The sequence below is a fragment of the Ambystoma mexicanum genome, chromosome 3q (genome assembly GCF_040938575.1).
Source record: "Ambystoma mexicanum isolate Mex_15411 chromosome 3q, UKY_AmexF1_1, whole genome shotgun sequence".
Taxonomy (NCBI): domain Eukaryota; kingdom Metazoa; phylum Chordata; class Amphibia; order Caudata; family Ambystomatidae; genus Ambystoma; species Ambystoma mexicanum.
The window spans coordinates 204,980,988-205,007,374 of record NC_090926.1 but is presented as its reverse complement, the minus strand read 5'-3'; the positions used below and the strand labels follow the sequence as shown (position 1 = coordinate 205,007,374).

The window sequence follows — 26,387 nt, the reverse complement described above, 5'->3', positions numbered from 1 at the left end:
GGTGGCCAGATGAGCAAGCCATCCCCGAAGGCCTGCACCGTTATTGGAAAGTGGCAGAAGACATTTTCGAATGCAAGGGCATGTTGATGAGAGGCGATCCAGTTATTTCAATGGTTGCGTTGAGGAAGACAGTCATGTGCAGGGCTCATGCAGGTCATTTGGGGAGCAATAGGAGAGGAGTGTGACAGTCCTATTGGTGGCCCGGCATGGACCAGGATATAAGAATAATGACAGAAAGGTATCCTGAGTGCCTCAACAGTGATAAAAGGCTGAAGGTGAGACAAGCTCTGTTGCACCACACAGAGATACCGTGTCAAGAATCATACAATGGAGGTGTGGGGGGGGTTAGGTTACGACACCCTCCCCCGAACCATAAAAGCCGAATAGACGGACCCCTCCACCCGTGGTTGGCACAGGCTCCTGAAATTATAATCACAGGTGGCTACGTGGCAGCCAGTGGGTGAAGGAGGAATTAGGGAGAGGTTGTGGATAGGGATGGGATATTAGGGAAACCGGGAAACAGGGTAATGGGGTTTGAAAGGAAAGTTTCCAAAACACATAGATATGCACTTTAACACAGCTTACTGCAACCACTGTGCACTGTAATACCTGGGACTGCAGTAGTTCTTGCATGCACCATTCTTAAGTACATTTCCACTACCAATTCCTGCCCTGTACCTCCTTGCATAACCTGATGCTTTAGCAAACCTTGACACATGAAGCATACACATGTAACATGAAGCGTGTGCGTAAATTCACTTAGGAACATCAAACATATTGCCACACTGAGATAATACAAGTAACATGGAACACATTGGGACATTGCCACACTTAATCATTAAGCAAGCGGGAATGAAACATACACAGGAATGACTCCCTTCATGAATGAGACACACACACACATGGCCCGATGGGCAAGCGTAAGCAAACATAAATCACAAACGTGGAATAGAGCATCTTAATGCTGCCCGTAAGGCTCCCAAAACGAATGTAACAATGAACTTTGAGTTTTAGGCAATTGGGAAGGCAGATTTCATACTGAACCGCCTTGCGTTTAATGGAATTTAAATCCAACAAGTTACTTGGTGCCTGCTGATTCCCCAATGCTTATTAAACCAAAAACGAAAATTATTGCTGCGCACAAGGTTGGTTCAAATGGGTTAAATTATTTGGAAACCTCTTTAGACCAACCCTCTACAAGACCAAAAGTTCTTACACAATGTATTCAAACATTTGACGGGAAAGAAACACCATTGGGCCAAGAACTCTGAGTTACATCTGTATTGAATTAGACAAACAAATACCTGTTAGACAAATACAGTAAATAGCAGCCAAATAATATGTGCAAGTGCAGAAATCAGCAAATTGTTGAAAACTTCTAAATACACATGTTCAGAATTCATAAAATCTTAAACCGAGAAAAAAAATGGGAACAAGAAAAAGGGGACAAACATAGAAAAAATACACCTTTCGAATCAATTGGAAACCTAAACGTAAAAAGGCAAAAAAGAACTAAACAAGTAAGTCACTTTCATGTCTACTTAACAGAATGCCCTTCTGAGCACACAGTATTAAACATATAATCTAGGTTATCACTTGTTAGTCCTGATTATGTTGTGGACACAGGTTTAAACATGAATAGTCAAAGAAAAAAGTTGTTTCCTCTCATCAGAGTCCTTTTTTTTTGTCTGAAGAACATAAATGGTAGACGGATTCAATCCATCAATAGGCCTCGGAGTAGACTTTGTCTTCCGGGGTCATGGTTGCCCGTAAGGCTCCCAAAACAAACGTAACAAAAGAGTTTTAGGCAATTGGGAAGGCAGATTTCATACTGAACCGCCTTGTGTGTAATGGCATTTAAATCCAACAAGTTACTTAATGCCCGCTGATTCCCCAATGCGTATTAGCCTGCCGAAAAGCAAATGCACTGTATAAGGAAAACATGCCCACATCAGATTTCCCAGTACTTAACTGACGGCTGGGGCCTCCCGTGGGAAAAGACCCAGACCAAACGTAGCAGAGCATTGAATCCTCCAAGTAAGATCGCCGCAGCACATAGTGAAGGTAGTGAAGCATTCCTTCGGCGTTCCTCAGATCCCCAAAGTTCCTCCTGAATGCTACCGTGACCGCCCTTGCTGCATACTCTCAATAAGCCACACCTGTGCATGATGGTCGACGGTTGAAGTAGGACCTGCAATCAGCCTTCAGCTGTTACTCTGCGCAAAGCGCGGATGACTACAGTTTCTTTCCCCAAGCATGCTGGGAACTGAAGTTCCTAGTGCCCCACATGCTTCCTGGCTGCTCTCCAGCCCCAATCCCTGACATACTGGAAGTTGTGTGAAAAAAACTGGGACTCCGCTTTATAGGTCATTTCGGAGTTAATGCGGCCCTGATACCGGCACGGAATTGTGGTAGTTGACTATCTAAGCGGGTAGAAGTGATGTCAGGGACAAACTCTACAACGTCTACAGTTATTGGTATATTGGAAGAAATCTTTCAAAGAGAAGGATTGCCCAAGGAACTTGTCGCAGACAAAGGAGTCCAACTCGTCTCTAGAGAGATAGAAAAGTTCTTGAAGGACAATAATATACATCTAATAAAGGCTGCACTGTGTCATCTCCAGGCCAACGGGCTGGTGGAACGGACAAATGGATTAATCAAAGGGGCAATGCAACTGGCCACGGTGTCGGGCATGGACCCATATAGCACGGTCAAGGATGCAGCTGCGGCCCATCGCCTTACCCCCAATGGGACTACAAATATTTCCCTGTTTCGCTTGTTGCAAGGGCGCAGAGCTGCGTCCACCTTGCTTCCACCCTGGTTGTCAAGGATAAGGGATGATGACGCCATATACATGGATGATTTAATCTGGAGGATGAGGAAAGGCAAGACCTGCATGCAACTCAGAAACGACAAAAGGAGAGCCCCCTGCCCCATAACAATGAAGTACAGGAAGGTGACCTGGTTTAAATAAAGTTGTCCCATAAGGACCCCGTGATAGGGTCTAGGTTCAGCAGACCCCTCAGAGTGAGTCAAAGAGGGACTAACCATGTGTGCACTCATGATGGGAGACTATGCAACTTGGAACAAGTAATATTTGAAAGGAGGGCCAAAGAATCACATTGACCCAGTGAGTAGTGAGTAGCGAGCAAGTGAACAAGGAGAAAGAGACAGAGACCAATCTGCGAGGCGCAGCAACTACTGGAAAGCGAGATGTTGGAGAACCCCAACGAGCAGGTAGAGACCTGTCAGACGGGACACTAGCTGTAAACTGAGTGGACTGAGGAGGCAGAGAACCTGCAGCGCAGCGGGCAGTCCAGAGGTATCCGCCCTCAAAGAGAAAGGAAAGGACTTGTACGTTTTGCAGATTTTGTTTTGGAGTAACACCATACTACTCCACAAAAGAAGGTATGTAGAGGCTAAGTGTATACACAAGATCACATCATGGATGATCATAATAAAGGTTTGTTGAATTTGTTAATAATAAGAAAGAAATGGATTGTAGTGGGACTAAAGACTGGAGGTGACTGCCAGAAGCCTAAGCTGGTAACTACAGAAAGCTTGGGGACAGGACGATGGGCCTCCAACTGTAAATAATGATTGCCACGCTTTGACAGTGGCAAGTTGGAATATCAGAGTGTCTAATAGCTTCCTGGGAACACCTTTTTGGCTAAAGGAGATAACAGAATATGACCTGTTGTGTTTGTAGGAAGTTTTGCTAACACAGATTGTAACGATTGCTATGTTATGTTGGTTTATACCATGCACCGCTACCACCCAAGGGCAGTCTCCCAGCGCTCACATGGCTCTCCAAGAGAAGAGGGCTGGGTGTGTTAGTGGGGATAGGATAGGATAGGTTCAGAACCAGGAGGAAATGGCATCTGTGAACGTTGTCTTGCATGTGGGATTTGGTTCGGGAGGCCCTGTGTGTTGTAACTGTATGGGTAGGACTCGCATGTGTGCTAGTTTCGGGTGTGTGTGTCTGATGCAAGGGTGGGGTTTGTGGTTGTGCGCACTCGTTAGTTATGTCCATAACGGGTCCAGAGATGCTGATGGCTGTTAGGTGTATGCATATATTGTGTTGGTGTGCATTTGTGTAGTGTTGATGGATTTATGGACTATGTACAAGGGTGTTCCAACTAGTGTTGTTGTCAGAGTCTCAGAGTTAGTAAGGTGCGAACATTAGATTAGTTCTCAGTGGGTTTATGTGTAGTGTGGCTAGCCCCTAGTCATGTGTAGTGGTGTTTGTTATGTTAGCGGAGCATGAAGGGGGGGGTAATGGGTTAGTAATTTGGTCATTTTGACAATATTTCTGGTTTGAGTCTTTGGTTGCCACTCAATGGTATCTACCAACGTTCTTGGTTGTGGTTCGTCGGCCAATCTTGCCTCATCTCCAGGCCTGGAGGTAGACTTCCCATGCAGGTTTGGTGGCAGGGGGTTGGTTGTACCTAGTGTGTTCCTTGTTACTCATCCGGGTTAGTTGTGGCAGCTGGGTGTGAACCTGTTGTGCGGTTGGCTGCTGAATGGGTGCAAAGCTGGTGTTATAATAAATTGAGGAAGTCGTGCTCGACCAGGCGGCCCTAGTTGTGTGGTTGGTCAAGTTAGGATGTTTCTTTGGTTGTAATGCTTTACCTGTCTGAGTTTTCCTTAGTCCATACATTGTGGGTGGGTGTTATCCCTAAGTCTGTTGGTTGATTTGGTGGCCTTCTCTTCGTTGATCACTCTAGTTGTTGGGCATGGCTGGAGTGGGGGACTGGGGCAGTACAGTGTTTTGGTCCTCTTTGATTTCCCTCTGTTATTTGTCTGCGTCCATTAGTATGTTTTGTTTTTGGTCCGCAATGTTCTTGCTGTCTGTCACTTTGCGGTGTCATTGTCTGTTGAATAACCAGGTTTTGAGTTGTTTCCTGAAGGTGATGAGGTCTTCTGTGGTTCTAATTTCTTTGGGCATGGTGTTCCAAAGGTTAGAAATTAGGCGTAAGAATGCTGTTCCTCCGAATTTCCTTTTCTCATACTGGCCCTCATTATAAGGTGGGCGCAAAGGGATACTGGGCACCGGTAATGACACTGGTGCTAGTAATCCCTTTGCGCCCTATTCCGAGGTCCCTTTGCGGTCCCGCCAAGGTCGGACTGGACCGGTAATTCCCCATACCACCAAGTCGGTGGCGGTACCGGTATTGGTGCTAATCATGGCGCAAATGGCGCCATGACTAGCACCAACCTCGGAATGAGGGTCACTGTTTTGTCTCTATTTGTAGGTCGTCACTTGATCTTGGGTTCCTTGTTGGCTGGTAGCGGCTGATCTTGGATTGGGGAAATTCAGCTCCTTGTCTGTGTAATGCTTTGTGTGCGATGCAGAAGGCTTTGAATTTATTTTACCGGTAGCCAGTAAAGGCTTTTCAGAGCTGATATGATCTCTTCTGTTTAATTTTAGCAGAATCCTGGCTGTGGTGTTTTGGACCCTTTGGAGTTTCTTGGTGAGTCTTTCCGGCATTCCTAGGTAGAGGCTTTTTGGGTCGTCCATTCTTGTTAGTATCGGGGATATGATTGTAAGGGTTCCATGAGGAAAGCAGAGGTATGGGCACAATCCTCTGAGTAGTCTTAGGAGGTGAAGCACTTTTTAGTGATTGCGTTGACTTGTGGTTCCAGGGTTAGTCTGTTGTCCATAAGTATTCCTAGGTTATTTACTGCGTTGGAAGTATCTGGTTGTATTCCCATGCCAGCCGGCCAGTCGAGTTGTGGGTTGGTTGCGTTGTTCTCTGTGGGTGAGAACATTATTTCAATTTTTGCTGAGTTCAGTTTGAGGTTATTTGTTGTCATCCAGTTGTAGATGTCTTTGAGGCAGCTAATTTGTTCCTGGGTTATGGTCGTCTTCACAATCAGTTGCGTTGTCTGCGTAGTTGAAGGCGTTTAGTCCGTGGGTCGAATGATTTTCATCAGGTGGTACATGTAGATGTTGAAAAGCAGGGGAGAGAGGCTGGATCGCTGTGGAACTCTGCAAGCAATATTTTAGTGTTTGAGATGAAAGGTGGTAAGAAGGTTCTTTCGCTCCGATTTGTGAGGAATGAGGTAAGCCACCCCTGTATGCCATATTCCAAATATTCTTTCAATTAGTGTTGCGTGTCTAATTGTGCTGAAAGCCGCAGATATGTCCAATAGTATGAGGGCCGAATGGGGACAGTTGTCTGCATTGCGTCCCATATCGCTAGAAGCGCTGATTCTGTTCCTCTCAGTGATCTCAGGCCAACTTTTGACTGGCCAAGTATTCAGTTTTATTCAATGTATTTAAGTAGGATCTTGTACACATGGTCCTCCAGGATCTTCGCTGGGTAGGGCAAGTTGGATATCGGTCTCTAGTTGCTTGATGGGTTTACGATGTCTCAGCAGTTGTCAGTACTGTGTAATGGTTGCAGACCCTGTGGGGGGCTAATTATAGCCATAAGGAGTTCTTTAGTTAAGAAGATGGGAAGTATTTTCACACCATGTATATGGTTTATTGGTGGTAAAAGTCTAGTTTAATGGCTTGAAGGTAGAGGGCCCAGTTCTCATTGTCTGTATATACTGGAATCCGTGTATACTGGAATCAGTGGGCCTCTAGTATTGGATGTTCTTTGGGCAAATTGGCTGAAGTCTGTGTTGGCCTTTTGGGTGATGAAGGGAGTGAACATGATTTTACCTGGTGATTTTAAATGCAGATTGTAATGCTGTTTCTCAGGAAACTGCCAGTGGGAGAGAAAATGGCAATCAACATAAAGAAAAAAGTACAGTGGTAAATGATAGGAAATGGGCTGAATCCTTTGAATTATATTATGGAATTTGAAATATAAAAATGGAGCTGTAAAAGGTGATGTACCACCAAAATTCGCATGGAAGGGGAGAGGGAGTTTTTCATGTATAGACAATATGATTTTGTCCTCAGCTCTTTTGGAAATCATGTCGAGAAATGTTATAGATTCCATGTATAGGGACCATAATCTTGTCTCTGCCAGATTTGAGTATGGGGTGATGGAGATACTAAATATATCTAAGTCCTACCATCAGAAAACTTTCAATTCTTCATTGACCAATTTGAAATTGGCTATAGCGATTCCGAGGAATCCCCCAAGTGTTGGCCATTATTATGTTCTGGGGCGTGCAGTGCAACAGATACTGACCGTGGTGTATGCCAGTGCTGTTTGCTAGTTCATTGAAGGGTGCCGTTCATCAGGTCCTATATGGTAGCGACACCATGGGGTTCCCAATGTGCGCATATGCCCAACCGCGCTTGGGATGCAGTAGGAAAAAGTAAGGCTAGGGGAATTTGTATTGAGAATGGTCTGGCAGATCCAATCAATTTTAGTGCCCTGTCCCACATTAGGATGCCTAACGATACGAGTTGTGGAAACCCAGTGGGCCTGGTTGTTTTGTACCATAATGGCTCTTTGTGGAAGTAAGTAGGTGTAGGGGGCTTGAAGAAGCTTGACGTCTGCAGTAGGCTCATCTGCCAGCCAACCCACAAAAAACTGCAGTTGTACTGCAGTGGAGTATGACTCAGTGTGGGGGCCTTGATGCTGCCTTCCTCATGGGGTCTTTGTATTCTGCATCATCCGTTGCCCCATAAGAACTCTCTACATAGGGAATCTTTGGTTTTAAAAAAGTGTCACGATGCCCGCTCCCGGGGAGCCGGCTCAGGCCCTGCGTCCCCGAAAGAGGACATCAAGTCCCCGGGGAAGGTCCCAGCAACCCCTTATAGGGGCCCTTTGGACAGCGTCCTGGCGCCAGGCTCATAAAAAACATCAGTCCTGGCGCCATAGGCGCCAGGCACATTATGAAAGTGTTTGGGTGCACTTACCTGATGCAGACCATGCTGCAGAACCCCGGCCTCCTTGAGGCCTGAAAGGAACTACTTTACCTGTGGGACTCATTTACCACCCGGGCGTGGTCGGGGAAGGATACATACCTGATTTGAGGAAGGACACATTCTAGGAACTTCTTCCAAGGCTATTTAAACCACACCCGATCAGCCACACGTGCTTCGCGTTGTTCTGCATCTAGCAGCTGGACGCTCATTGTGTCTGCTCCTGCATCTTGACTTCTGCCACACCTGCCAGCATCCTGAATCACCTGCAAAGGAAGGGAACAAGAGAACAGAAGAAGGAAAAGGCCTCACCTGCTAAATCTGCATCCCAGAGACATTTCGCCGACAATCCTGAAAAGGAAGACATTTATTTTTAAAAGCATATCGCATCGATCGCTGCAGCGCCGCATTCTACTCACCTTTACAGGGTGCCTCCATGTTCAGCAGCGACCATCCGGATTCGCAGTCGCGCCCCCGCGCCTAGGGAGAAAAAGACAAGAACAAAGGTGAGAGAAAGAAGGGAAAAGGGAAGCTAAAACTCCATGTCAAGACTTACCTGTTGGGTCATTCCCTTTTCTTTTCGGGTCCGCGCCGCATCCAGGCATTTTCGGACCCCGGCCCCTAAGGGGGAAAAAGACATCAGCGTTAATGAGTGAATGAAAAGACATTACCAAATCACTCATTAAAGACTTACCTGATTTCCACAAGGATTTCACCGCTCACCTCGGGTCGGTGCCTGTTCCCCGGCATTCCGTACCCCGGCCCCTATGGGGAAAAGACACTAGCATTAGAGCATTAATGCATGGACACAAGGAGAACCACTTATAGAAAAACTTACCTGGAAGCCAAGCAAGTTTGGTTCTCACCCATCCGAAAATCCAGTGACGTAACTGGATACCAACGCGCCCCTGCATCAGAAGCAGGATGGAGAGCTCGTCCTTCCAGACCCTAAGATGAGACGCTAAGGGGAAGCACAGAAGGGTTTTGAGGAGGGTGAGAGGGGTAAGTGGGAGGCCGAATGCATTACCCCGCAGACAGTTAACCCCCTATTCTCACCTACAGAAGGATACTTCTGCGAGTCAGACAAGCCAGATCTGGGGCCCGGTCCAGTCCGTCTTCCAAACCCTGCGCATCACCTTAGACGAGCTCACAGCAGCGTGAACCAGGCCAGCGCCCCGTGGGAGTCATGTGAGCGTTACAGAACACGAAGCCTTCCTACAAATTCCCACCCAGGCGCTATGGAAACTTGTGAGACTGATCAGTTGGCCCAATTACTGGGGGAATTACGGGCCGAAGTACATGCCGCTCGTCAAGAGACTAATGCCCTCAAGAGGGAATTAATAATAAAGGAAAGAACTGATGACCTGGCCAGACAGCTTTTGCAAGGTCAAGCTGGACAAACTCCTCTACCCTGTTCCGGAGGGAACCCCGCTCCTGTGGTTCCCAGTAACCCTGTGCAGATTAATCTACCTGGAAACATGCCGCTGGCCCCACCTGAACGCTTTGCTGGGGACCCCAAACGATTCGCCGTATTCATGAATCAGTGTCGTTTGCACTTCCTATGCAGACCTGGGGCCTTCCCTAATGATCAGACCAAAGTAGTCTTTGTATTGTCATATCTCAGTGGCTGCGCTGCCGCTTGGTCAGTTCCACTGGTTACTCAAGATGACCCGATTCTCCGTGATTTTCAAGGATTTCAAGCAAGCATGGAAAGGTTATTTGCTCGACACTCTCAGGGGCAGGCTCTGGATGACGAACTTCTATCCCTGCGACAGGGCAATCAGGACCTCCTATCCTATATTGCAACCTTTAATAGACTAATTGTGGAAACGGGATGGCCAGAGGATAAAAGAGTCACGTTATTTTATCGAGGTCTACGCGGAGAACTTAAAGATGTCTTGGCCCAAGTTGTAAATCCGCCCCAAGAATGCACAGAATATATAGACTTAGTGGTCCAATTGGATCACAGACTTCAAAACGGAAAAACAGATCGGTCCAGGTTTGAGACCCGGGTGTTGGTCAAGACCCACGCTAACCCCAAGGGAGTTGATATCTCTGAGCCTATGCAAATTGGAGGGGTTAAAGAACCCTTAACTCAAAAGGAACGTGAAAGGAGGCGGCAGTTAAAATTATGTCTTTATTGTGGGAACTCCGGACACTTTCTACGAGATTGCCCGGCAAAACCGCCCCGAAAAGCGGTTGGAGCCGCTGATAAAAACCATGAAGACTCTGTTTCGGGAAACGACTCAGCCCGACAAGCGTAGGGGTCCGCTTGCCGAGCTTGAAAACTAACTCTCAGACCTCGCATTTCATTGTGCCAATGGTTCTCGTAGATCCAGAAAAGCCTAAGTGGTTGCATGCAATAAAGCCATACATTGATAGTGGGGCTATTGGAAACTATGTGGATCGTGAATTGGCCTCTAGGATTAACCTCCCTCTCCGTCCTAAAACCAGCAAAGATGTCATCACCACAGTCGATGGAACTGAAATTGCCTCTGGACCGGTAACACATTCCACTACTGGGGTGACTCTTATTGGTCCTGACGGCCATCGGGAGGCAGTTGTGTTTGATGTAATCAAGGCTCCACAGTTTCAGGTTATTCTTGGAATTCCTTGGTTAGAGACACATAATCCTCGAATTGATTGGCGAGCTAAGAGAATAACCTTCCCGGATTGTGCACAAACATGCTACCCAGAAAACCTGAAGATTAATCTAGCATCTGTAACCTCTGCCTCCATGCAATTACCTCCTGAATACCAGGACTTTCAGGACGTCTTCCAAAAGGAACAGGCCAACACGTTACCTCCTCACCGATCGTACGATTGCCAAATCGATCTGGTGCCCGGTGCACAACCCCTTGTAGCAGGATTTATGCCCTTACCGAACCTGAGAACCTGCATTTGAGACAATATTTGGATCAATACCTCGCCAATGGTTTTATTCGCCCGTCAAAGTCCCCGGCATCCTCGGCTTTGTTCTTCGTGCCTAAAAAAGAAGGCGACCTTAGAACTTGTATCGATTACCGCGCATTGAACCAGATAACGGTTAAAAACCGTTATCCTCTGCCTCTGATTCCTGAACTCCTTGACCAGGTGAAGGACGCTTGCATATACACCAAGTAAGATCTCCGGGGGGCATATCATCTGGTGCGAGTAAAAGAAGGCGACGAATGGAAAACAGCCTTCCGTACAAAATATGGATTATTCGAATACCAGGTAATGCCTTTCGGGTTGTGCAATGCGCCTGCTGCCTTCCAATTCTTCATGAATGATGTCCTTCGTGAACTCATCGATGTTTGTGTTGTCGTCTATATCGATGACATTCTAGTGTACTCCTCTTCGGAATCTGATCACAGAAAACACGTTAGGGCAGTTCTGGAAAAACTGCGCCAACACAAACTATTTGCTAAACTGGAGAAATGTGTTTTCCATACCACAGAAGTTGAGTTTCTCGGTTTCATCCTGACACCCAAAGGAGTCCGAATGGACTCAAGAAAAGTGGATGCCATCCTCAAATGGCCATCACCTAGCTCTGTAAAAGGGGTTCAAAGCATGCTCGGCTTTGCCAATTTCTATCGCAGGTTTATCCCGGAATTTTCACGCATAGTACAACCCATTACTGCACTCTTGAGGAAAAATAAACGTTTTGAATGGTCTGAAGAAGCCGAGCAGGCCTTCCAGGATTTAAAAGCTAAGTTTACCTCCGCACCTATATTGAAACACCCACGTCCAGATCTCCCGTATGTCGTCGAAACTGACGCATCCAGCCTAGCCATGGGAGCAGTTCTGTCTCAAAGAGATCCTGAAACCAACCAACTGCATCCCGTAGCATTTTGGTCCAGAAAATTCTCGGCACCAGAGATTAATTACGCAATCACTGACAAAGAACTGTTAGCCATAAAGTCCGCTTTTAAAGCCTGGCGGCATTACCTGCTTGGCGCTCGACATACCATCACGGTGATCACTGATCACCGGAATTTACAGCATTTGAAAACCGCCAAGGCTCAGTCATCACGGCAGCTCCGATGGGCTTTGTTTTTCGCTGAATTTGATTTCGTGATTACCTATCGACCTGGCTGCAAGAACGGCAAAGCAGACGCCTTATCCCGAATTGGAATGGGAGAATCTGATACAAACTCAGAACCAGTACCAATAATTCCCGAACAGAGAATTCTAGGCATGACTTCATTACAGACGCTTGAAGACATTCAAGTCAGAGTGAAACAACTCCTGGACCCTACAGTCCTACAGGATTGGATACAAAAGGGATCAGACTTTACCATAGATAATGGTTTACCTTATTACCAAGGACGCTTATTCCTGCCGCACAAGGATTTACACGAACTAGTTATTTCAGGTTATCATGATACATTAATAGAGGGACACCCCGGTATTGCCAAGACAATGGAAAAGGTGAAACGACAATTCTGGTGGCCCTCTTGGCGAAAAGATGTTACATTTTTTTGTGATGTCCTGTGGTGTTTGCGCCCAAAATAAAGGTCAAAAGAAAAGACCAGCCGGCATCCTTCAACCTCTAGACATACCGCCAGCACCCTGGCACACCCTATCAATGGATTTTATTACGGACTTGCCTCCTTTTTCGGAATACAATACCATTCTGGTAATTGTGGATTTGTTTTCCAAAATGGCCCACTTCATTCCTTTGAAAGGTTTACCTTCAGCTTCTGTCCTAGCCAAAGAATTCCTCGAAAATATTGTTCGGCTACATGGATTCCCATCTATACTAATCTCTGACCGGGGAAGCCAATTCATTTCCCACTTCTGGCGCAAATGTTGTCAAATGGCACAAATCGACGTAAGATTATCGACCAGTCACCACCCTCAGACCGATGGTCAGACCGAGAGGACAAATCAGACCCTTTAGCAGTACTTACGGTGTATGTTACAGCAATCTGAAAGCAACTGGAAAGACATTCTTTGGATAGCCGAATACGCATATAATAATTCGGTACACTCTGGAACTGGCCATAGTCCTTTTTATACCTTGTTTGGACATCACCCTCGAACCTCAAACCTCGACTCACCTCAGAACCTCGGAGTGCCCGCAGTAGAACATCTGCATTCTACCATTACCCGAGCCTTCAAAGAGACAACCACGCATTTACAACAAGCCAAGAGAAAATACAAGGAGAATGCTGACCTACATCGGAGTGAAGCACCTCCGTATCAGATTGGGGATCAAGTGTGGTTAGCTACCAGACATTTACCGCTCAAAGGGCCTCGAACTTTTAACCCAAAATATCTGGGACCTTATTCTATTATGGCAATAATTAACCCAGTAGTGGTTAAACTTGATTTACCAGCTAATATGCGAATTCACCCTGTTTTTCATGTGTCACTTCTGAAACCAGTGGTACCCGGAACCCGACTACTCAAACCTCCAGAACCTATTCAAATAGATGGGGAACCCGAATTCGAAGTGAAGAACATTTTAGATTAAAAACTGTTTAGGTCAAAGCTTTTCTACCTAATTGATTGGAAGGGGTACGGACCTCAGGAGAGGTCGTGGGAACCCAGTGACCATGTACATGCACCTCGATTAGTCAGGAAATTCCACCGACTCTTCCCAAACAAACCAAAACCCCCAGAGGGAACAACCTTGGGAGGGGCCTTGGGGGAGAGTGCTGTCACGATGCCCGCTCCCGGGGAGCCGGCTCAGGCCCTGCGTCCCTGAAAGCGGACATCAAGTCCCCGGGGAAGGTCCCAGCAACCCCTTATAGGGGCCCTTTGGACAGCGTCCTGGCGCCTATGGCGCCAGGCTCATAGAAAACGTCAGTCCTGGCGCCATAGGCGCCAGGCTCATTATGAAAGTGTTTGGGTGCACTTACCTGATGCAGACCATGCTGCAGAACCCCGGCCTCCTTGAGGCCTGAAAGGAACTACTTTACCTGTGGGACTCATTTACCACCCGGGCGTGGTCGGGGAAGGATACATACCTGATTGGAGGAAGGACACATTTTAGGAACTTCTTCCAAGGCTATTTAAACCACACCCGATCAGCCACACGTGCTTCGCGTTGTTCTGCATCTAGCAGCTGGACGCTCACCGTGTCTGCTCCTGCATCTTGACTTCTGCCACACCTGCCAGCATCCTGAATCACCTGCAAAGGAAGGGAACAAGAAAACAGAAGAAGGAAAAGGCCTCACCTCCTAAATCTGCATCCCAGAGACATTTCGCCGACAATCCTGAAAAGGAAGACATTTATTTTTAAAAGCATATTGCATCGATCGCTGCAGCGCCGCATTCTACTCACCTTTACAGGGCACCTCCATGTTCAGCAGCGACCATCCGGATTCGCAGTCGCGCCCCCGCGCCTAGGGAGAAAAAGACAAGAACAAAGGTGAGAGAAAGAAGGGAAAAGGGAAGCTAAAACTCCATGTCAAGACTTACCTGTTGGGTCATTCCCTTTTCATTTCGGGTCCGCGCCGCATCCAGGCATTTTCGGACCCCTGCCCCTAAGGGGAAAAAGACATCAGTGTTAATGAGTGAATGAAAAGACATTACCAAAACACTCATTAAAGACTTACCTGATTTCACCGCTCACCTCGGGTCGGTGCCTGTTCCCCGGCATTCCGTACCCCGGCCCCTATGGGGAAAAGACACTAGCATTAGAACATTAATGCATGGACACAAGGAGAACCACTTATAGCAAAACTTACCTGGAAGCCAAGCAAGTTTGGTTCTCACCCATCTGAAAACCCAGTGACGTAACTGGATACCAACGCGCCCCTGCATCAGAAGCAGGATGGAGAGCTCGTCCTTCCAGACCCTAAGGTGAGACGCTACGGGGAAGCACAGAAGGGTTTTGAGGAGGGTGAGAGGGGTAAGTGGGAGGCCGATTGCATTACCCCGCAGACAGTTAACCCCCTATTCTCACCTACATAAGGATACTTCTGCGAGTCAGACAAGCCAGATCTGGGGCCCGGTCCAGTCCGTCTTCCGAACCCTGCGCATTACCTTAGACGAGGTCACAGCAGCGTGAACCAGGCCAGCGCCCCCGTGGGCGTCAGGTGAGCATTACAAAAAGGTTTTTGGAATATTATATGGAACGTTCACAAAAGGATGTATGTCATGATGCCTACCTCAAAGGAGCCAGGCCCAGCCCAGCAACCCCAGAGGCAGACATCATTTTCCCCAAGGACGTCTCAGCGGGCCCAAGTTGGGGCCTTTTGGACGCAGTCCTGGCGCCTTTGGCGCCAGGCTCATTCTGGACCCCAGTCCTGGCGCCTTAGGCGCCAGGCTCATAAACCAAGACATGTGTGTAAGTGTTTTAATGTGCACTTACCTGAAGCAGACCGTGCTGCTACATCCAGGCCCTCTTGAGGACTGAATGGGACTACTTTATCTTTTGGACTACTTTACTTTATGTGGCCTGAGGAAGAATACATACCTGAGTGGAAGGATACATACCTGGAACTACTTTACAGGCTATTTAAACCACACCCGAAGAGCAGCACATGCTTCGCGTTGTTCTGCATCTAGCAGCTGGACGCTCACCGTGTTTGCTCCTGCATTCGGACTTCTGCCACGCCTGCCAGCATCCTGATCACCTACAAAGGAAGAGAAAGAGAGAATAGGAGAAGGAAAAGACTTTACCTGCAAGATCTGCATTCCGGAGTCAGCTCGCCGACGATCCTGCAAAGGAAGACACTTAATTTAAAAGCACATCGCATCGACCGCCGCAGCGCCGCATTCCACTCGCCTTCATAGGGCGCCTCCATGTTCAGCAGCGATCACCCGGATTCGCAGCCACGCTTCCACGCCTAGGGAGAAAAAGACAAGAGCAAAGGTGAGAGAGAGAAGGGAATGAGGAAACCTAAACCTCCATGTTAAGACTTACCTGTTGGGTCATTCCCTCTTCATTTCGGGTCCGCGCCGCATCCAGGTGTTTCCGGACCCCGGCCCCTATGGGGAAAAAGACATTAGCGTCAATGAGCGAATGAAAAGACATTACCCAAAAACGCTCATCAAGACTTACCTGATTTCTACAGGGATTGTATCTCGGGTCGGTGCCTTTTCCCCGGCATTCCGTACCCCGGCCCCTATGGGGAAAAAGACATTGACATTAGCATATTGATGCAAGGACAAAAGGGGAACCTTTCAAGGAACTTACCTGGAAGCCAAGCAAGTTTAGTTCTCATAAAACCAAGAATCCAGTGAAGTAACTGGATACCAACGCGCCCCTGCATCAGAAGCAGGAAGGAGAGCTCGCCCTTCAAGACCCTAAGGTGAGACGCCACGGGAAGCACTGAAGGGTTTCGAGGAGGAGGGTGAGAGGGGAAAGGGGGAGGCTGGTAGCATTCCCCGCAGACAGTTAATCCCTTATTCTCGCCTACAGAAGGATACTTTTGCAAGCCGGACAAGCAGGAGTTGGGAGTCCGGTCCAGTCCATCTTCTGAGCCCCGCGCAACACCTTAGAAGAGGTCACAGCAGCACGATCCTGGCCAGCGCCTCCGTGGGAGTCAGGTGAGCGTAACAGAACGCGAAGCCTACCCACAATTTCCCACCCGGGCGCTATGGAGACTTCTGAGACAGACCAGTTGGCCCAGCTGTTGGGGGAATTAAGGGCAGAGGTACACTCAGCTCGCCAAGAGACTAATGCCCTCAAAAGAGAACTCATTCTCTCCAAGGAACAAACTGATGACCTGGCCAAACGATTGCTACAGAGTCAGGCTGGACAAATTCCTTTACCTAGTCCCGGGGGAATTTCCACTTCGTTGGGTTCGAGTAACCCTGTTCAGATCAATCTGCCGGGATCCATGCCTTTAGCACCGCCTGAACGTTTTGCGGGGGACCCAAAGAAATATGCCATTTTTATGAACCAATGTCGCTTACATTTTATATGCAGACCAGGAGCCTTCCCTGATGATGGGACCAAAGTGGCCTTCTTGTTATCGTACCTAAGTGGCTGTGCTGCCGATTGGTCTGTTCCCTTGGTGAACCAGAACGATCCAATTCTCCAGGATTTTCAGGGCTTTCAGGCCAGCATGGAAAGGTTGTTCGCTCGACACTCGCAGGGACAGGCCCTTGACAACGAACTGCTATCTCTACGACAAGGTAGTCAAGATCTTTTGTCTTATATAGCCTCCTTTAACAGACTGGTGGTGGAAACCGGATGGCCTGAAAATAAAAGGATCACTTTATTTCACCGGGGTCTGCGCGGAGAGCTAAAAGACATTCTGGCCCAAGTAGTGAATCCACCCCAAGGCTGTGCAGAATATATTGACTTTGTGGTACAACTGGATCACAGACTTCAGAATAGGAAAGCGGATCGGTCCAAGTTTGAAACCCGAGTACCGATCAGAACCCTCGTAAAACCCAGGAATACCGAAGCTTCGGAACCTATGCAGATAGGGGGAGTTAAGGGGCCGTTAACTCAGAAGGAACGTGAGAGAAGGCGACAAAAGCAACTATGGCTCTATTGCGGGGCTTCCGGTCACTTTCTTCGTGATTGTCCAGTAAAACCACCTAGGAAGGTGGTTGGTGCCTCTGACAACAACTTAATGGAACCTGTTTTCGGGAAACGACCTGGCTCGACAAGCGTAGAGGTCCGCTTGCCGAGCTTGAAAACAAACTCTCTGACCTCGCATTTTGTCTTGCCAATGGTGCTCGTGGATCCAAAAAAGCCCCAACGGTTGCATGCCATCAAAGCATACGTCGACAGCGGAGCTATCGGAAACTACGTGGACCGCGAATTGGCCTCCAGGATGAACCTTCCTCTCCATCCAAAAATAAACCAGGATATCATTACTACGGTTGATGGTACCGAAATAGCCTCTGGGCCGGTAACGCATTCCGCCACAGAAGTGACACTTGTGAGTCAGGATGGACATCGGGAAGCAATAGTGTTTGATATAATCAAGGCTCCACAATTTCAAGTAATCCTCGGAATTCCTTGGTTAGAAACACACAATCCTCGAATAGACTGGCGAGCAAAGAGAATAACTTTTCCAGATTGTGGTCCCACTTGTTATCCTAGAAATCCAGCTATTGGTTTAGCCACAGTAACCCCCGCCACTGTTCAACTACCGGCAGAATACCTTGAATACCAGGACGTTTTTCAGAAAGAACAGGCTAACACGCTACCCCCTCATCGTTCTTACGACTGCCAGATCGATCTAGTTCCCAATGCTCAACCGCCGTGTAGTAGGATTTACGCTCTCACTGAACCTGAAAACCAGCATTTGCGTCAGTATTTGGATCAGTACCTTGCCAATGGCTTTATTCGCCCATCAAAGTCCCCGGTCTCTTCCGCTTTGTTCTTCGTGCCTAAAAAAGAAGGAGACCTTAGAACTTGTATTGACTACCGCGCTTTAAATCAGATAACGATAAAGAATCGTTATCCCCTGCCTCTGATCCCTGAACTTCTTGATCAAGTAAAAGATGCTCGTATATACACCAAGTTAGATCTCCGGGGAGCTTATCACCTAGTGCGAATAAAAGAAGGTGACGAGTGGAAGACAGCTTTCCGCACCAAATACGGGCTCTTCGAATATCAGGTTATGCCCTTCGGTTTGTGCAACGCGCCTGCAGCTTTTCAATTCTTCATGAATGATGTTCTGCGAGAACTTATCGAAGTTTGTGTCATCGTATACATCGACGACATCCTGGTGTACTCATCTTCTGAGTCAGATCATCGAAAACATGTTCGAGCAGTTCTAGAGAAATTGCGCCAGCACAAACTATTTGCCAAGCTGGAAAAGTGTGTCTTTCATACCACTGAGGTTGAATTCCTCGGATTTGTTCTGACTCCTAAAGGAATTCGAATGGATTCACGAAAGGTGGACGCCATCCTCAAATGGCCATCTCCCGGTTCAGTGAAAGGGGTTCAGAGTATGCTTGGCTTTGCCAACTTCTATCGAAGATTCATCCCGGAGTTTTCACGAATAGTCCAACCCATTACTGCTCTTTTACGTAAGAATAAACATTTTGAATGGACTCCAGAGGCTGAACAAGCCTTTCAAGACCTAAAGACCAAATTCACTTCCGCACCTGTGTTGAAGCACCCGCGTCCTGATCTCCCGTATATTGTTGAAACTGACGCATCCAGTTTAGCCATGGGAGCTGTCCTGTCGCAAAGGGATCCGAAAACTAACCAGCTACACCCTGTAGCCTTTTGGTCCAGGAAATTCTCAGCTCCTGAAATTAATTACGCAATTACCGACAAAGAGTTACTGGCCATTAAATCTGCTTTTAAGGCTTGGCGTCATTACCTCCTCGGTGCAAGACACACCATCACTGTAATTACGGATCACAGAAATTTGCAGTATTTAAAGACGGCCAAAGCCCAATCTTCACGACAACTCCGATGGGCTTTATTCTTTGCAGAATTTGATTTTGTAATTACCTATCGCCCTGGCTGCAAGAATGGCAAAGCGGACGCCTTATCCCGAATTGGCATGGAAGAACCCAATTCGTGTTTAGAACCTGTGCCGATAATACCTGAACAAAGAATCTTAGGTTTGACTTCATTGCAAACCATCGAGGACGTTGAAACTCGAGTCAAACTACTTTTTGACCCTTCAGCCTTACTGGAATGGACTCAAAAGGGTCCCCACTTCACTGTTAAGGATAACTTACCGTACTTCCAAGAGCGGTTATTTCTGCCAAGTAAGGAATTGCAAGAACTAGTTATTGCTCATTATCATGAATCGTTAATGGAAGGACACCCTGGTATCGCTAAAACGGAAGAAAAGATCAAACGCCAATTCTGGTGGCCTTCTTGGAGAAAAACCATAAAGTCTTTTGTGATGTCTTGCAGAGTTTGCGCCCAAAATAAAGGTCAAAGGAACAGGCCAGCCGGCCTACTTCAACCCTTGGAGATTCCACCGGCACCTTGGCACACCTTGTCTATGGACTTCATTACGGACCTGCCTCCGTGTGGTGGTTACAACACTATCCTAGTAATCGTGGATCTGTTCTCCAAAATGGCCCACTTTATCCCTCTAAAAGGATTGCCTTCAGCTTCCATCCTGGCCAAGGAATTCCTGGAGAATATAGTTCGAATACATGGTTTCCCTTCCGTACTAGTCTCAGATCGTGGAAGTCAATTCATTTCCCATTTTTGGAGGAAGTGTTGCCAACTAGCACAAATAGATGTGCGATTATCCACCAGCCACCACCCCCAGACTGACGGACAAACCGAGAGGACAAATCAGACTCTCGAGCAATATCTTCGGTGCATGTTGCACCAATCCGAGTACAATTGGAAAGACATTCTTTGGATCGCAGAATATGCATACAACAATTCTATGCATTCTGGAACCGGTCAAACTCCTTTTTATACTTTGTATGGTCACCATCCTCGAACCTCTGACCTAGATCCACCTCTGACCCTGGAAATGCCCGCAGTAAATCATCTGCATTCCACAATAACCCGAGCCTTCAAAGAAGCTACAACTCATTTACAGCAAGCCAAGAAAAAGTACAAAGAAAACGCTGATTTGCACCGAGGTAAAACACCTCCTTACCAAGTAGGAGACCAGGTTTGGCTAGCAACTAGACATTTATCTCTCAAGGGCCCACGAACTTTCAATCCCAGATTCATTGGGCCTTACCCCATCAAAGCCATAATCAACCCAGTAGCCTTTAAACTGGATTTGCCTTCCAACATGCGTATTCATCCCGTTTTTCACGCATCACTTTTGAAACCGTTACAACCAGGAACCCGACTGTCCAAGCCTCCAGATCCTATTCAAATTGATGGGGAATTAGAATTCGAAGTGAAAGACATTTTAGACTCCAAAATGTTAAAGTCAAAACTCTTCTATCTTGTTGACTGGAAGGGTTATGGGCCTCATGAGAGATCGTGGGAGCCTAGTAACCATATTCACGCACCTCGATTAATACGAAGGTTCCACCGTAGATTCCCGAACAAGCCAAAACCCCCGGAGGAAACAACCTTGGGAGGGGCCTTGTGGGGGGGTACTGTCATGATGCCTACCTCCAAGGAGCCAGGCCCAGCCCAGCAACCCCAGAGGCAGACATCATTTTCCCCAAGGACGTCTCAGCGGGCCCAAGTTGGGGCCTTTTGGACGCAGTCCTGGCGCCTTTGGCGCCAGGCTCATTCTGGACCCCAGTCCTGGCGCCTTAGGCGCCAGGCTCATAAACCAAGACATGTGTGTAAGTGTTTTAATGTGCACTTACCTGAAGCAGACCGTGCTGCTACATCCAGGCCCTCTTGAGGACTGAATGGGACTACTTTATCTTTTGGACTACTTTATCACTCGGGTGTGGCCTGAGGAAGAATACATACCTGAGTGGAAGGATACATACCTGGAACTACTTTACAGGATATTTAAACCACACCCGAAGAGCAGCACATGCTTCGCGTTGTTCTGCATCTAGCAGCTGGACGCTCACCGTGTTTGCTCCTGCATTCGGACTTCTGCCACGCCTGCCAGCATCCTGATCACCTACAAAGGAAGAGAAAGAGAGAATAGGAGAAGGAAAAGACTTTACCTGCAAGATCTGCATTCCGGAGTCAGCTCGCCGACGATCCTGCAAAGGAAGACACTTAATTTAAAAGCACATCGCATCGACCGCCGCAGCGCCGCATTCCACTCACCTTCACAGGGCGCCTCCATGTTCAGCAGCGATCACCCGGATTCGCAGCCACGCTTCCACGCCTAGGGAGAAAAAGACAAGAGCAAAGGTGAGAGAGAGAAGGGAATGAGGAAACCTAAACCTCCATGTTAAGACTTACCTGTTGGGTCATTCCCTCTTCATTTCGGGTCCGCGCCGCATCCAGGTGTTTCCGGACCCTGGCCCCTATGGGGAAAAAGACATTAGCGTCAATGAGCGAATGAAAAGACATTACCCAAAAACGCTCATCAAGACTTACCTGATTTCTACAGGGATTGTATCTCGGGTCGGTGCCTTTTCCCCGGCATTCCGTACCCCGGCCCCTATGGGGAAAAAGACATTGACATTAGCATATTGATGCAAGGACAAAAGGGGAACCTTTCAAGGAACTTACCTGGAAGCCAAGCAAGTTTAGTTCTCATAAAACCAAGAATCCAGTGAAGTAACTGGATACCAACGCGCCCCTGCATCAGAAGCAGGAAGGAGAGCTCGCCCTTCAAGACCCTAAGGTGAGACGCCACGGGAAGCACTGAAGGGTTTCGAGGAGGGTGAGAGGGGAAAGGGGGAGGCTGGTAGCATTCCCCGCAGACAGTTAATCCCTTATTCTCGCCTACAGAAGGATATTTTTGCAAGCCGGACAAGCAGGAGTTGGGAGTCCGGTCCGGTCCAGTCCATCTTCTGAGCCCCGCGCAACACCTTAGAAGAGGTCACAGCAGCACGATCCTGGCCAGCGCCTCCGTGGGAGTCAGGTGAGCGTAACAATGTAGTAGCCTGGGGAGTACTACCATTTTCAACCAGGCAGCTCTGCCGATTAGTTAGAGGGGTAGTTTGGTCCAGAACTTCATCAGGTTTCTCATGCTTGCTAGGGCTATTAGGTTGTTGTTGGCATGGTCTAATGCTGGGTCATGATCTATGTTGATTCGTAGGTATCTGAATGTGTCAGTACTCCATGGCAAAGCCAGGACAGGTTGCGTTTTGGTTAAGCTTGCTAGTGGGAAAAGGGATGACTTGTCTTCACTGATAGTACCGTGCAAAGTGTCCTAGAGTCTCGACTATCAGTTCCAGGTTGTCTTCTGGGTTGTGGACATAAAGCAATGTATCCTCGGCGTACAATTATATTAAATGGTGTGTTCCATCGATAAGTATGTCTGCGCCCGAGTACTCTGCCCTTAGGTATGCTGCTATCAGCCCCATTGCCAAGATATAGAGCAACAGGGATAATGGGCAGCCTTATCTATTACCATCTCTAGTTCCCATGGCCCTGAGAAGTGTTTGCTTGTCTTAACACTTGCCGTCTGTTTGGTGTTTATAAACCTCACCCAATTAATGAACGTTTTCTCAGAGCCATACCGGAGCAATGTGGCAAACAACCTGTCCCACGTAATGGAGTCAAATGCTTTTATTGCATCTAACGAGGCTATCGCACAGGGAGCATCCAATGTCGCGGTGCAGTCTAGTACGTGGTGCAAGCACCTTAGGTTCGAGAACAAATATCTACCTGGCACATATCCTGACTGATCGGGATGCACAAGGGATCTTATCACCTTTTTGGACCTATTGGCAAGTAAGGCTGTCAGAATTTTGCTAGCATGGTTTAGCATAGAGAAGGGTCTGTATGAGCTACACTTTAGCAGCAATTTATCTAGCTTGAGGAGGGGTATGATTATTGATTCTCTTAGGCTATGAGGAAGGATGCAAATTTTCGCATGCCTCAGTTATCGTATTCAGGAGGTGGGGTGTGAGATCTGCAGCAAATTCTTTTCAGAACTCGTCGGGCAGCCTGTCGGAGCCCAGACTTTTCCCTGATGGCAATGACCTTATTGTGTCTGAGTTCTTCTAATGTGATGGGGGCATCTAGGTTATTTACAACCTCGTCTTCTAGTTGGGGAAGTTGTATCTCCTTTAGCACTTACTCTGCAAATGCACGTGGGGGCGTAGTTTCATTGCTTTATAAGTTATGATAGTATCCATGAAAGGCCGCACTAATTCCTTCTTGTGTGGCAAGTGGTGCCTTGTATGTATCGAGTATATAGGAACTCGTTCTTCTTTTTTGTATAGCCAGGTTAGGAGCTGGCCAGGTTTGTCACCTTCAATGTGCTGTCTTTCTATATATTTATTGTAGTTGTGCATGCCTAATCTTTCCAGGCACTCCCTGCATTTTTGTCGTAATGCTGCATCATTGGGGGCCCCCATCCTGTTGGCCCTGTCCCGACTGTGCAAGCTTTTGTAGTGTTTCTTCTATGGAGAGAGGTTCTTTGCTTAGTGAGGCTTGCATGCCTCCTGATTTGGAATGGCTGTGCCTCTGATGTCCACTTTCAACGCCTCCCAAAGAGTGCCAGCTCTAGTGACACTGCCAGAGTTATGTGTGAAGTATTCTGTAATACTGTCTTGGATATAGTCTCCCAAGTTGGGATTGGAGGTTTGTATCGCCACTTCAGTAAGAGGGGAGTCCGATAAGACCGAACTCTTATATTCAACGTTTATAAGTTCAGGGGCCAGGTCTCTTCCAACAAAAAAAATAGTCAAGTCTGATGTGGAAGGCATGCAGTGCTGAGAAGTTCGAATAGTGTCTGGAATCCGGGTGGATCGTTCGCCATATGTCTAGGAGATCAAAGGATGACAGAAATGTTATCCGAGACCTGGCTGGCGTGGCGGGTGTATAGAACTTGGTATCGCACCTATCCATTAGTGGGTTTATAACGCAATTAAAATGTCCTCCCCATATGATCTTACCCTCCCGGTATGGCCCGAGGCGTGGATAAAGTGTTTGAAAAAAGGCAGCTGTGTCATGGTTTGGGCTTATGTATTAAACAGGTATCCACGTTCTCCAGGAGTCCCTGTACAACCACTATCCTACCTTTGTCTGTTTTTATATTGCGTCATAATAAAAGGTACTGTAGGGGCTATCCAAATTAACACACCACAGGCATACGCTGAGAATGGGAAGCCCACAGTTCGTCCGCCCCACTTTCTGGCAATTAATGCATGCTTGTCTGCAGTGAGGTGGGTCTCTTGTAATAAAGAAATATATATTTTGTCTGCGTAGACTCTGTTCCTTTTCACAAAGCTATTCAGGCCTAGGACGTTCCAAGTGAGCAGATTCAAGTCATTGGCCATATCGGGTTGTTTGATTTGGCATGGTCCTGGGTGTTGGACCATGCGCATTTTTAAAAGTTGTGTATAGTTGGCGTTCCATGATTATCCCACAGGTTCTGTGTCTGGAGCCAGCAGACCTCTTTCTTATAGTATATTTAAAACGGTGGGCCAAAAGTACTGGCCGGCTTCTTGGTGTGTTCAATGGTGCAAGCAAAACTGGATTCCCAATAACTTCCCCAACTTTAACTGATGACAATCGGCCATCATTGTTGCCTATGCTTGTCATGATCTCTGCTTCCAAAAGGTCAGGGTTTTCCCAACTCCCTTGGAAGCAGATCCATAACCCAGGTTCCGAGGGCCAACCAGTCCCAATTGGGACCTTTTGGACCCAGTCCTGGCGCCAGTGGCACCAGGCTCATAAATGTGCCCAGTCCCAGCGCTGGAAGCGCCGGGCTCATGATGCTTGGGTGGACTTACCTGCAGCAGACCATGCTGCTTACTTGCCTGCCAGCTGAGCCTCTGATCTTCTTCTGTTTGGAACTACTTTTCCTGTTGGGTGGGGCAGGAGCCACTCCCTAGATTCAGAACACTGGAACTCTTCTGGAAAGCAGGAACTCTTTTCTTACCTAGGCGTGGCTGTGGAAGGAGACACCTAAGCACTACAGGAGGCTATTTAAACCACACCCGGTGGATGAATCTTGCTTTGCGTTATTCTGCATCCTCTGCAGCAGAACGCTCATCGTGTCTTCTGCATCGGATCCTGGGCCTAAGGAAAAAGGCTTACCATCCTGAATCCAGTCTTCAGCAACACCTATAAAGACAAGAAAGAACAGGTTAGCCTTCCGGCATCTGAAAGACAAAGGCTTACCTACTCTTCGTGCGCTCCGGAGGTCTTCACACTGCATTCCGGCATCTGAAAGACAAAAGCTTACCGACTCTTCGCACGCTCCGGAGGCCTTCGGCGCTGCATCCTGCATCTGAAAGACAAACCAAGGTGCGTTTAAAGACATTGGGGAACTTTGATACTCACGTGCTATTACTCCTTTCCACATCAACCCCAGTGGGTATTCCGGCACCCTGCAGCCGCTCCGAACTCGTACCTGCAAAATAAAAGACAGTTAGAGCGCATCGTGAAGCAGGCAACAAGCGCTTACTTACGTGCTTCCAAGCGCTTCTATTCATCATACGGACTCCATCTTCAACTCACTTCAGCCCGTCATCCGCCATCGCCAGAACCTGCAAAACAAGAGACATCATTGCTAAAGACTTTAAAGACAATAGAATTACTCGAAACTTACCGTTCGTGCAGTAAACGACGGACAGCAGTCCTTTGAAGTCAAGAGGCCTGCGCTACCGATCCAGTGAAGAAACTGGTTACAGCACCCTGCCCCGAGGCAGATGGAGAGCTCGGCATTCACTTACCTAAGGTGAGAGCGTTAACCTTTGGGGGTCTACAGGAGAGCAAAAAAGGGAAGAGATAGGGACACCCCAATAACCCCAGTTCATTAATCCCATATTTTCTGTCTGCAGACATCTTACTCTTGAAGTCAGGCATACAGTGCACAGAGGTCCAGCCCAAAGAGCCAACCGGGTGCTACACATCACCTTTGAAGATACAGTAGTCGCCCAGTCAAGACCGGCGCCTCTGCAAGAATCAGGTGAGCGTTACAATGCTCAGGCGTGTCCGTGTTTCGCTTCCACCTCCAGTGTGCTTCCTGGAGGCTTGCACGCAGCAACAAATGTCCCTAGGAATAAAACTTTGAGGGCGGGTAGGTAGTGGCCCGGGATCGGGCCCTCACGTGCAAGAGTCATGGCCGCGTATTTAGAGTGGGTCCTGCCATATAACTTAAGT

At 47.7% G+C, this 26,387-nt stretch overlaps 1 protein-coding gene across 6 annotated transcripts in view; it reads left to right on the top strand.

Moving 5' to 3' along the window:
* The window catches only part of STAT6 (signal transducer and activator of transcription 6), a 1,449,539-nt gene that overhangs the window by 32,090 nt on the left and 1,391,062 nt on the right, over window positions 1-26,387 (top strand). Inside the window, exon 1 of one of the 6 annotated variants that reach the window (XM_069653560.1) lies at window positions 5,450-5,474. The exons of the other annotated variants lie outside the window; for them this stretch is intronic. The gene's annotated coding sequence lies outside the window, so the exon portion shown is untranslated. Of the gene's footprint in view, window positions 1-5,449; window positions 5,475-26,387 lie in introns of those variants that run through there. 6 annotated transcript variants of the gene reach the window in all.